The 12,036-nt window shown below is 39.9% G+C and overlaps 1 protein-coding gene across 1 annotated transcript in view; it reads right to left on the bottom strand.

Annotated features, from left to right (window-relative positions):
* Window positions 1-4,712, bottom strand: part of HAPLN1 (hyaluronan and proteoglycan link protein 1) — a 77,016-nt gene extending 72,304 nt beyond the window's left edge. The window contains exon 1 of the mRNA XM_043464718.1: window positions 4,297-4,712. The gene's annotated coding sequence lies outside the window, so the exon portion shown is untranslated. The remainder of the gene's footprint in view (window positions 1-4,296) is intronic.
* Between the last annotated feature and the right edge of the window lie 7,324 nt (window positions 4,713-12,036).

Raw genomic sequence — 12,036 nt, 5'->3', positions numbered from 1 at the left:
AATGTCATTAGCTTAATTGGATTTTATTTAATACAGTAAATGGAACTGGAATATAGTGACTAGAGTATAGGAACAAATCAAGTCAATTTTGCTCTCTTTGGGTTAAGCTAGGTTGAACAAAATGGGAAATTTCTGTTGCCCTTGCAAGGCTGGGACCTAGTAATTTTTCTAAGTTATTTGGAAAATTCTGAGTTTGTTTTGTTTGTTTTTGTTTTGCTTTGCTTTACAAATAACCTCCTGGCCCTCTAGCAATACCCCCATCTCAGATATCACTCCCCTATCTAGCTATAAAACAATTAATAGAAGCTCAAAATATTTGAGCAACATTTGCTATTTTAAACAAGTCCTGGTTTTAGTCTGAACATAGTTAAGAACTTTTCAGGCCCAGCGAGCCCCACTTCAGGTCTCCATTATCGGAAAAAGCCATTATGTGGAGCCACTGCGGTTCAGCCAAGAACCCAGTAGTATTAGCACATTTCAGAAAGCGTGGCTGATTCTCTCTCGTAGTTTGTTCTTATCTAGTATCAGGTCACCTGAAATCATTAAAACTTCTTGTAACAGTTTTCCAATCCTTGACTAAATTTCCACTTTAAGGACCTCTGACTTTTTAGGTCTTAGAGAAGAAAATGGCAATCTCTCACTAGAATGAGTCTACGGTTCATGCTAAATCACAAGGATGATCGGATGAAATTGTTAACAGAATGCTGTGTTTCTGGTGGATAATAACTCATTGGACATAAAAATTAAGATAATATGCTTTATTTTACATGATTGTTGATGTTGATTCCAGCCATTACCTCCAATCAAGTCAGGCTATAATTTTGTGGCATTAATGAAGACAGACTTAATGAGCAGCTCTCCTTTCACAGTGTAGGTCTCATTGCCGTACACAAAACCAAAGTCCGCTAAACAGGAAACTTCCATTCCACACCAGCAGGCCTAACTCGATTTGTGGATTACACCTCCAGAGCTCAGCAAGCAACAAATTAATCATTTTTTTTTCCCCAACTGAGGCATTTTTTCCCTTCCAATCTGAATTTCAGAACTTGTCTTGATTAATGCTGATGTGCTGAACACTGTTGCCATTAAGTCATAGATCTTGCAAAGAGCCAGTTGGAGTAATAATTCATATATCTCCTGGAGCAAAGTTTTTCAAAAGTCTCCGTGCAATATTCTGATGGATCAAAATCCTATGATATCCTGATGCTTCTTTCCAACAGTGGCTTTCATTGTAATTGTTCTTAAAGATTTTTATCTATCATGTCAACTTAATAGAAACAATGTTCCTGCTTCAAAACTACATATGAATAACAGGTATAGATAAAATTGTTCTGCATGCTGATTATTAGTCCCTGAGAGCAATATTTTGTAAAGCTTACCTCACTACCCAAAAGCAACTTTTACCCTTATCCTTTTATATTTAATGAAAAAATATCTAAAGAATATGTGCTAGTATTTGTGTGCTAACCTTTTAAGCTAATTATTATTTATCCACTTAAAATTAGTAAATTTTCCATTTAGGAAAGTCATTCAAGATTCAGACTCTCCCCACTCTTTTTTTAAGCTAGGTCATGACATCTCTGCAGAAGACAAATCCTGTATTAGCGACGAGTTGCTGTTGTTTAGCTGTTAAGTTATATCTGACTCTTTCGTGATTAGAAGTAAGTTACTGTTATCCTGAAGGAGGCAGAAAGTTGATGATGTTACCCAGTAAAGAGTTTAACCAACTGTTAAGTGACGCCTTGATTTTTAAATTATACGAAAGTCACTTGCTGTATTTTCTATTCTGAGCACCTACCCCAAAGTCTGGCCTGCAGTTGGTGTTCAATGTCAACTGAATGCAACTCAGAATTTTTTAGGAAGAGGCTGGTGAGATAGCGTTCTTCAATTTGTCCACTAGGTGGCATACAGGGATCACTCTTCCCACATGGAACCGGCACAGACCCTCCCATTCATAGTGTAAATAAAGAGCTGCATTATTAATTTATACCATAGCATCCACTCTACACCTAATATTTGTTTAACCAGCTGTTTCCTGTAATCCTCCTTAAACACTATTGATTAAAATCCTAAGAACATTCAAGTTTCCATCCCTTCCCATTTTACCCCAATAACATATCGTTACCTTTACTTAACAGACTAAATACATTTAAATATCATAGGCTAAGTACTATGGTTACTGATAATGAACACAGGAGGTCGGAAAATTAACTGGAGGCAACGGAAGACTATAATACAAAGTATTTTCAAATTTGCTCTGCATTTCGCTGGAATTTTAACTGGCTGTGAATACCATTATTTTTAAAATGTAATCTGGAAAATAAAACATACATGGGGCAAAAGGAAATGAAAAGAAAACCAGTATTAGGGTGTTCCAAAAAAGGGAGTTATTTCCTGAATATGCCTCTTGTTCATCTTTACAAAGACCAGGGGCTGTGCTACCTTAAGAGTCAAAGCCTTCTTCAACTACTCAGAAAATACCAACATTCCACACCCAAGATGCTAAAAGGCAGGACTGTTTAGTAGACCATCTATTCATAAAGCATCTTCGTTCGCCGAATGTATTTATCCTGGATGTGTTACCGGCTCCCAAAGGAAGGAAAAGGAAGTGAAACCACTAGGGATATAATGAATTGATTCTTCTCTGTGAAAGTATCTTCAGTTCTTCTAAATTACAGTGTCAGTCATTCCTCTGAGATTCAGGGCCTAGCGGACAATAAATGGCTCACTTTATAAGAACACCATGTTCTCCTCTTGCTTGTTTCTGATAGAAAGCCCAGGCCCACTGAACACTCCCCTTTGGAATACTGGCCTCTGGGTACTTTCTCTTTGGAGACCAGTGGTCTGGAGGTTGTTGGTTTTCTCTTGCTCATTAAGTTATGTTTAAACAGAATTAGTTCTTATCTAGTTTTCCCATTTTTAATCTGTTTCCAGTTTTGTGAAGAGATTACTAAAACATATAGTCATTCTCTTAGCTTAAAAATTAAATTATCAAGAACAGATAGCCCCAAAGTGACTGAAGACTAAGGTTTAAATAAATGCCCAACCACCTTCGGCATACTTTCTGTTTTATTGAATGAAAGAAAAATTTCTTTATTCATAAAAATAATGGAACTGAACTTAAGACACATCAAACTAAAAGTTATCCAAAGAGAACGACGATGTATTTTTAATAAAACAATACTCCCATTTTATGATTCCATTAAAATATTGAAGTTGTTTAAGTGTGTGTAAAATGATGGCAAATTTAGTACACTGAAATAATCAAATAGAAATAGTTATCAGAAACTACGTTTGTAATGAATAAATATTACATTTCATGTAGAAATTAATTCTCAGGCTTTATTTCTTAAGAACCGTTAGCTTCCAAGAAGCCAGCCAGCATGTTTGATTTTATGACATCACACTGGAACGTGTACAAGAACACTTTCCATCCTAAAAACTCCCAAAGTACTGGCCACTTTGTGTATTTTTCCAGGGATAAATGAAAATAAAATAACTTATTTTCAAAATAATAAACCATCTTATTTGGAACACAACAGTCATAGTCAATGGAAGAAAACAACTTCATTTCAACCCCAGAGAGTTCAGATTTACTTAGGATGCTAAACAGTCTCACACAAATCATTCATTTAAGCAACTTTTTAAAAGTAACCTTATAAACCATGACTTAAAAGGATTTTTTTCAGTGTATTAAAATTGCCCACCAACATCATTCTATATACAAAAAGCACCATAGTTCTATGATCTTAATTTCACAATTAAGTTGAGAAGCCTGAACCAAAATCGGTAACATCTCAAAGACTGTCACTCTAACAGGTATTACCTATGTGATTACAATAACTTTCTTTTTCACATGAATTTACATAGTTTCTAAAAGAAAACTCATAAATCTGGAATGGATATTGCCACTCCTCAGCATTTCCTTCAGCCTATACTATCCTTTTTTTCAGGTGTTATAAAAATGCTTGTTGAAATTCAGATGGAAAAACTGCCACTTGGAAACCATGCATCCACCAGATTTATAGTAGCATCAGCAAAATCCGGGATACTGGACTTCATCCTCACTCCAGTCTAGACTGAACTTGTTTACTGCAGAACAGTATTTTATCTGATAATAAGAGACTTAAAAAAAAAAAAAGTTGAGATGCCATGTCAAACTCAAAAGAAAATTAAAACAAGAAAAGTTATTTTAATGTATACATATATCATGATATGTATGCCCTCTGAAATCTTAAAGGAACCAAGGCTTAACCCAAAGAGTAAAAAACATATATATATATATGGGATTTTTACCTTGTCCTAAAATCCAGAAGTTCAGATGCTCTCAAGTCCTGCTGAAGTTGGAGCCTGGAGATCAAGTGAAGCCAGGGCTCTTTCCCCTCACCTTAAGTTTGTCTCTGGGCAAGTGTGTGTGCGTGTGTGAGTGTGTGTGTGTGTGTGCGTGTGCCGCGCAGAATGTCTCTTTGTGGCGCTGGATGGCAGAGGTCCTGCTCCTGGGAAGAAGGAGGCACTTTCTCACCAAGAGCAGAAGAAAAGCAAAGCAGCGTCACCAGGAAAGTTCTCCTCCCAGATCCCCTAATTACAGCCTAACGTGCGCTTCATGCAAACTTCAGGGAGGAAGGGAGGGGCAGCTCTATGCCCAGACCTTGTGGAACAGCAGCCTCTTAGATGACTTTCCCTCTGCTCGGATCCCCGAGTTACCCGCTCAGGGGTTCAGGCAAAGCGCGAGCTACAGCCACAAGCCCCCACCACGGCACACCTCCTGGGTCTGTCCAGAGGGGATGGGGCAAGGGGCTGTGGAACGATCGGGGGGCAGCGGGGTGAGGCAGGCAAACCAGGACAGTGAGTTTTCACTTTGTTTCTTAGCCTCTGCTTAAAATGAAGATCCAAAAGTAGGACAGGTCGTCGCTTTCCCGGCTCCCTTCCCCCAAGGTATATTCCAGGGTAATCAGGTAGAAAGGTAATTATGACCACAGCGGGAAAAGCTTCCAAAATGTAAGGGGCCGTTTCACCCACACGGCCAGAAGTATGCTTTCTTGTTTACTGGACGCAATATTGATACTGAGTTTGATTCTCCTTTAACAAACAACTGCTATTGTATCCTTGGATGACAAAGCTCAAAGAACCTGGGTTTATTTATAGAGTGAAGAATGCGAGGGGCAGACAGGCTGGGTGGAGTTGGCTTATGGATCCATACCCAGGATTAGAACCAGATGGGTACAGAGCGCGCGCGCACACACATGGAGACAGGCGCGCGCGCGCGCGCAAGCACCCCTAAAATAACCGCTGGGGAAGATGCTAGGACACGCGGGAAAACGCCTCCTGAACAAACAGACATTTATTTATAACTTCTGGGACAGTATATAGGTCCATTGATTCCCGCCTTGAGTAACCAAGGGTTTTGGAGAGGAAACGGCTTCATATTTCAATAACAGAGCCACCTTTGATGGAGCCTAGGAGAGGGGAAAAAAAGAAACACACCGCAGGAAGCAAACGGCTGTTGCAGCCGCCGGGAGGAGGGAGCGGGGCTGGCCCGGGGATGAGGACAAGCAAACAAGCCCGAGAGGCCCCTGGCCAGGGAGGAGGCGAGACGCAGGCCATTTCGCTTGAGAGCTTGGGGTGCCAGGGCACCCGGGGCGCTGGGCGCTCGGAGGCGTCCCGGGATCGCGGCTGCGCGCCTCTTTCTCGCCCGCGGGCTTAGGAGGCGCGGGCGGAGCTGCGGGCTCTTCACGACAGCTGGCGCTCAACGGGTGCAAGGAAGGGCAGAGGGTCTGGAGAGCCCGAGGACTGATGGAGCAGAGGGATTGGTGGGGCGGGGGAATTGGGGAGAGATAAGCCAGTGAGATGGGGGCATCGACGGGACAGGGCTCAGGTGAGCCACGGGGACCAGTGGCAGGGACGCCCGTGGAGTTGGCGCGGCGGGGGACAGGGCACGAGCAGGGCATCGCGCGCTGTCGGAGCCGCTCCCGAGGCGGCGAGCGGCGCTATTGTCTTGGAGATAAACCCTAAGCAGGGTTGGCTGCTTCCTCTTACAAGAGAGGCGGGAAAGAGGTCTTAAAAAGAAGATAATGAGGCTTCGTTCCAGCTTTTCCCCCTCGCTGTATTTCACCGGTTCCTGCCCCCAGGTTCACCCTTGCCATTCGGGTCTTCGGGTAAATTTAATATGTGCCTCTTGGAAAGATTTTATTCCGCAGCCAAACTAAACACCCAGAAAGTCTCATAAAGGAAGACTAGTTATATTCGCCACGAAATAATTAAAAACGAGTCCGCCAACAGACAACTCAACACCTTTCTTGTCATTTCAAAACCTGGGCACGGGCGCCCCCTTTTCAGTTCTGTTTGTCCTCACCGGGAACAGGCCGCTCAGGACTTAACAATTTTATATCATTGATTTCGTGGCTATTCGAGACAGCTGTTCTGCTGTAGGTCCCACATTAACTGCCAATAAAAATAAGATACATCTCTGCCTTTCAGCTGTGAAAAGAGTTTTTATACTGTTTCTTGTAAGTGTTCAGGATGGTATGCACTTTGAGGAACATAAAGGATTTGGACTGTAAAGCAAATGTACCGCTATGAAATCATATAAATATGTTTGAATACTGATCTTATTCCCTCAGTTTAAACACCTAATTTCTGGGAGTTGCCTGAGCAGTAAGTCAGACCAGCTGGTTCATCCCTAGCACTTGTTCTTTATTTTGCAATCTTCTCCATCCATATATAGGTATTCCAGCACAGCATTAAGAGAACGTAATGTGTCCTCTTGAGAAATTGCTTATCAGCTACCAAAAAACCACCCATTATGCAATTTAGTCACTCCACAGTGAGTTAGAATTTTGTCTTTTTTCAGTTTCAGGCAAAACCCTACCATCTGAGCTAGGCTTTCAGAGTTATCTCATCAATCCTTCCCCATCCCTAGCTCCTATCTCCTCAGATAGGCTAGTTACTAGTGTGGTCAGTAAGATGGCTGTTCTTCTGCTTTCTGTGCATCCCCTGCTGGACCAGACTCTTCTTTACTTAAACCCTACTCACTTGAGAAATCCTCCTACAAATTTGCCTCTAGCTCCAGCAAGTGATTGTTCTAATCTTTGGATCAGAATATCTCCACCAGGAGAGCTTATTAAAGGGGTAGTGAGGGGTAGTGTCTCTGCTGGTTTCCCTGGTAACTAATGAGCCAACCTGATTTCAATTCCTCCTGTAAAACTAGTGACCTCCCCTTCCCTCCTCCGATCTTGGAGTGAAGACCATCCCCATGTCCTGCCTGCTGCCCGCTGCAACCCAGGACCTTGCTTCTGACATGTAAGATTCTCCCCAGCCATTAAACTGCTGATATCTCTGGCGCTGACTCCAGGCTCTTGTTTAGGTCAAGGCTTGGTATGGACAAGACTTGTAGGCCTGTGGGGTACAACCCCAAACTAGCTCTTGTTAAAAGATGCCACGTACAGCGTTTTTAATCGCAAGTACTTAAACCTGTTGAGTTGTTGTTTAGTCGCTAGGACGTGTCTGACTCTTTGTGACCCCATGGACTGTAGCCCACCAGGTCCATGGGATTCTCCAGGTAAGAATACTGGAGTGGGTTGCCATTTCTTCCTCCGGGGGATCTTCCCAACCCAGGGATTGAACCTGCGTCTCCTGCATTGCAGGTGGATTCTTTACCACTAAGTCACCAGGAAGCCTAGAAAAATATTAGAAGATCCAAATGTCTTTTCAAGGAAACTCACACCAAAGTTACTGTGTGTGAAGATTCTTTCTAATTATTAACATCAATAATTCATGTGGAAATGTTACCAAATCCTCATTTATGTGCCCCAGGCATGATGAGGCCAAAAAACACTGGGGTTTGGAGCAGAGAAGGTTTTATTGCAGGGCCAAGCCAGGAGAATAGGCGGCTCATGTTCAAAACCCCCAAAGTCCCTGATGGTTTTCAGGGAGAAGTTTTTATAGGCAAAATTTGGAGTGGGGGGCTGCAAGCTGTGTGACTTTTTGCTGGTTGGTTGGTGGTGAGGTGACAGGGCTTTGCTTCCTGAAGTCTGGTGGTCTCCCTAAAGTTCCCATCCTCTGCCTTGCTGAAGGCCTTAGTTCCTAAAGAAGAATCAAAGACAATGTTATGCATATTGCTTGGGGGGTTGGGAACTGGGCCTCTGCACTATTGCTTCTTGACTCTTCCTCCCATGTTTCTGCATTCCCTCATTCCCTGATTAGCTATTGTTTGAATCTGCCCTTTGGAACTCAGGTTAAGATCCAGGAGGCTAAATGAAACCTATTTCCTACAAACAAACAAGAAACTGGGGACAGGGAAAGGATTTGTACCCAGGAGGACCGCCCCCCCCCTCCCCCCCCCAGAATTCAGAAACATGTCTTTCATGGCATAATGAGGTGTTTTGTTTATGTTTGGAAGATGAGGAGACCAACATCTTAAATTACAAGGAAAAAGCAAATATCTTCTTCAACATTAATTTTTAAAATGGCTTATGTGCTTAAAATTCATGTGAAGTTTTACCTTAAATTGCCTGGCTAAGTGCTCAAGATACAGTCTAGAAATTCAAGCGGAAAATCCAAGTTCTGGAAAAGTAAATACCAATTTAGAGCTAATGGATATTGAAAAGACCTTGTTTAGCATAAAGCAAAAGTATTTTTTTTAAGAATGAAAAATAGGTCAGAATAGTGTTAATAAAATCTAACTTTGCATTCTTTTACTAATTGTAAGACAATTGGGTTGAACTAGATAAAATCGAGTATTCAACCATTTTTGACCTACCAAAAAAGGCAATTCATCTGGTTTAACCTAGTGCAAACTTAAATATGTGCATAGTATAAACATAGCAGGAACATTTTCAACATTTAAAATGTATCGATATAAAATATCATGAATCTTTAATATGTGATAAATTTGCAAGTAGAGCGGTATTCCTCCTGGCATATTATACTTCTAATGAAATATACATTTATATTCAAATGGAGATTATCTAAATTCATCTCCTTTTCAAACTCTGAAAGAGGCTGCTCTATTATCTACTGAATTTCAGAGAACTTCTTCTCAGTGAATTTGTGTTTCCTGGAATTTTTGCCTTAGGCTAATATCATACCTGGCTGAACATCTGCTAGGGAAAAGGGTGCACTCTGTGGATGGGGGTGGGGAGGAAAGCTGTTTGACCTTTCCTGTCTGAGGGCTCAGAACTTCATTAAAGCATCTCTTGGGATTGTGGGATAACCATGAGAAAGATATCATTTGTAATTAAGTCCTTCCCACTGGCTATATTCCTGTTGAACTCCATGATTAAGATACAAATTCAATATTTTAAATGGTCACAAAGCATTTGATAAAAGGTTATTTGGCTTTTAATTCAATGGGTGGGATGACTTTCCAAGGGCCCACTTTTTGTACTCTCACTCTCAAAAAGTGTCCTGCGGAGAGACTCTTCAAAAGGGCAGATGAAATAATTAGGCAATAAATTGTTCAAATGTTAAGAGCGGAGCTGTTCCAGAAGCTAGTGAGGCCACATGAATATCATACCAAGTGATAAATATCCTCTGCTCCGGAGAAGTTAAGTGCCTACGTGTTCTGCTGCTTGCCCGGTGGGTTGGTTTTGGCTTAACATCATATTTCTTATAATCTATTGTTCCTTCAGCGTGTTTCTCTTGTCCTGAACACAGAAACTCTTTCATTAGTTTTTCAATACTTTGATGTCTAGTTGGTTATTAACTAGGTTCTATTCATTTTGCAGTAGGGCCCAGATTTAGTCTCATGTCCTTTGTTCTGTGTTGACTGTTAAGAAACTTCCCTCACCCACCCTCACAGTCCCATATTACTCTTTAGAGCACTCACTGGCCTATTTTATACTGTCTTGCATTTTACTTATATTTTCATGTATTTAGTTATTTTGTTTTTTTTTTTTTAAATCAGGTGTACTGTAAATTCTCTGAGGGATGATATTATATCTTTGCACCTTCAGTTGCTAGCACACAGCCTTGCTGATCAAAAAATATTGCTATTGTCGAAGATGACAATGTCATCTTTTATATTCAAGAGGGAAAAAGAAAAACAAATGAGGAAAGCTAGTTTTTGAACAAGCTAGTTCAGAGTATTTTGCATCTAATAGCCAGTGGCATAAATAGTAAATCATCAGAGGTTGATTAATAATTTGTATCATTGTTACTGATCTCATTGAATTAAAGGAAACATAATACATATTTTTCTTCCATGTTTGGTTGATGAGTGATTATATAAAAGATAACAAAGGTAAAATATTTTACTCTTAAGAAACTAGGTTGATGTTAGTGGCAAAATAAGGTTATTGTCTTAGAATTACAGTATCAGTCACTTGAATATTGATTGTTTTGCTTATTTTTATAGTTACTTTAAATTTAGTCCAATTATAACTATCAATAAATCTAGTCTTTATTGTATTTTCTTCTTGCTCCTTTTAACCTTTAGAGAAAAGGATGTTAAAGTCTAATTGGGCTGGACTGATTTATATACAGTTCTTCTTAGGATAAAATGGGTGAATTAGCTAATGCATCAAGGTTGGCATAGGGCAAGACTACTTCGGAGAGACTAAAGTGTAGGGCGTTGATTATTGGGAAGTGAAGGAAAATAGTCTAGCTTTGTTGGAAAAACAGAGAAAGACAGTGATATATTGTATCAGAAATCTATGGAGAAGAATTTCAAAAGCAAATAATTGATGAAGTGCCAAGCTTAGAGACAGTACTAAGACTAGAAGAGAATATTAACCTAAGTACTTAGAACAGCATGCCTCTTAGTAAATTTTGACTTAAGTGTTTTGGAATAAACATTTGGATGTTTTTAAAATTGTCTGTACTGGTCTATGCTAAACTTGATAGATAAAATCTATTTCTTTCATAGTATCACCAGAAATACAGAATTCTTTATTTACATCCAACTTTTAGGCAGGTACTAGGCAATATTTAAACTAACTAATATATCTAGCAATATCTATGTTTACATGCATCTATCATATGTATAACCTTTTTTTTTTTCATTAAAGTCATTGGAAAGCTCACTTATAGTTTATTTTAAGCAGCAAGGAAGTAAAAGAATTTTGGAGGGAGCCTTTGAACCACACATGTGGAAATAGCCTTACGTATATTTATCTTAAACTTCCTTTCACAGACTAGCTCAGCCGATTGATTCTACTGTAAATAGGAAATCTGCACTTCTTCCTCAACATATGGCTAAATTAAGGCATGAAAGGTAAATTGGAAGGAAGATGCTTATGAGTAAACAAAGAAAAGAAAAAGAGGAAATATTTCTCCGCTTTGTGTCTAACTGACACTTCCACTAGACTTGTTGCTGAAAGCACCACAATCCCTCAGTAATTCTGCCCTGATGTCAACTCAAGAATATTCTCCTGCTGGTCAAATGCCTGGGATTGAATCTCTTTAGAGCTTAAAGGCCGGTAACCTTGGGATATGAAAAATTCTGAAAATTTCCAAAGTTGAGGAGATTGTAATTTCAGTTTGTACCTGGAAAAAATGTCAATAGCTTTAGTATCTGGTGATCCCCAGGAATTTTTTCTCTGTTAATGTTCTCTATTCCAAACTCTCCTGCCCCTTCCAAAAACACTTAAATAGAAAGTATTTAGAGTGAATAGTAAGCGGAAATGATTTAATTCAGTCCTTTACTTTCTGAAACCAGGACTTCTGAGATGCACGAGTTGTCCCCATCGTTACCTCTTACCCTGAGATAAGTCTGTGAATTGTGAACAGCTACCATTTCTGCAAATCGGAGTAGTACTTAGGATGCAGTTATGATTAATGTACTTCTCCTAGAGCATAGCTAAGAATTAATTATTTTTTCCTCTCCATTTATTACCTTATATCTCTTATGGAACTTTGCACAGTTCAACTCATTAGTTAGGTATATATCTATCTCATTATACTGTGAGCACATTGCTTGTTCATGTCTAATTCATTCTTAAATCTTCCAGTGTCGCCTCCCACCCTACCTCCAGCTCAGAGCCTTGTACATGGAAGCATAGAGAAATGCTTGCTGAATTGAACCACAATCAAAACCAC

Source organism: Cervus canadensis, chromosome 4 (assembly GCF_019320065.1).
Source record: "Cervus canadensis isolate Bull #8, Minnesota chromosome 4, ASM1932006v1, whole genome shotgun sequence".
NCBI classification, from domain to species: Eukaryota; Metazoa; Chordata; class Mammalia; order Artiodactyla; family Cervidae; genus Cervus; species Cervus canadensis.
Note: the sequence above shows the minus strand (reverse complement) of the source record. Positions and strands in the feature narration are given on the sequence as shown.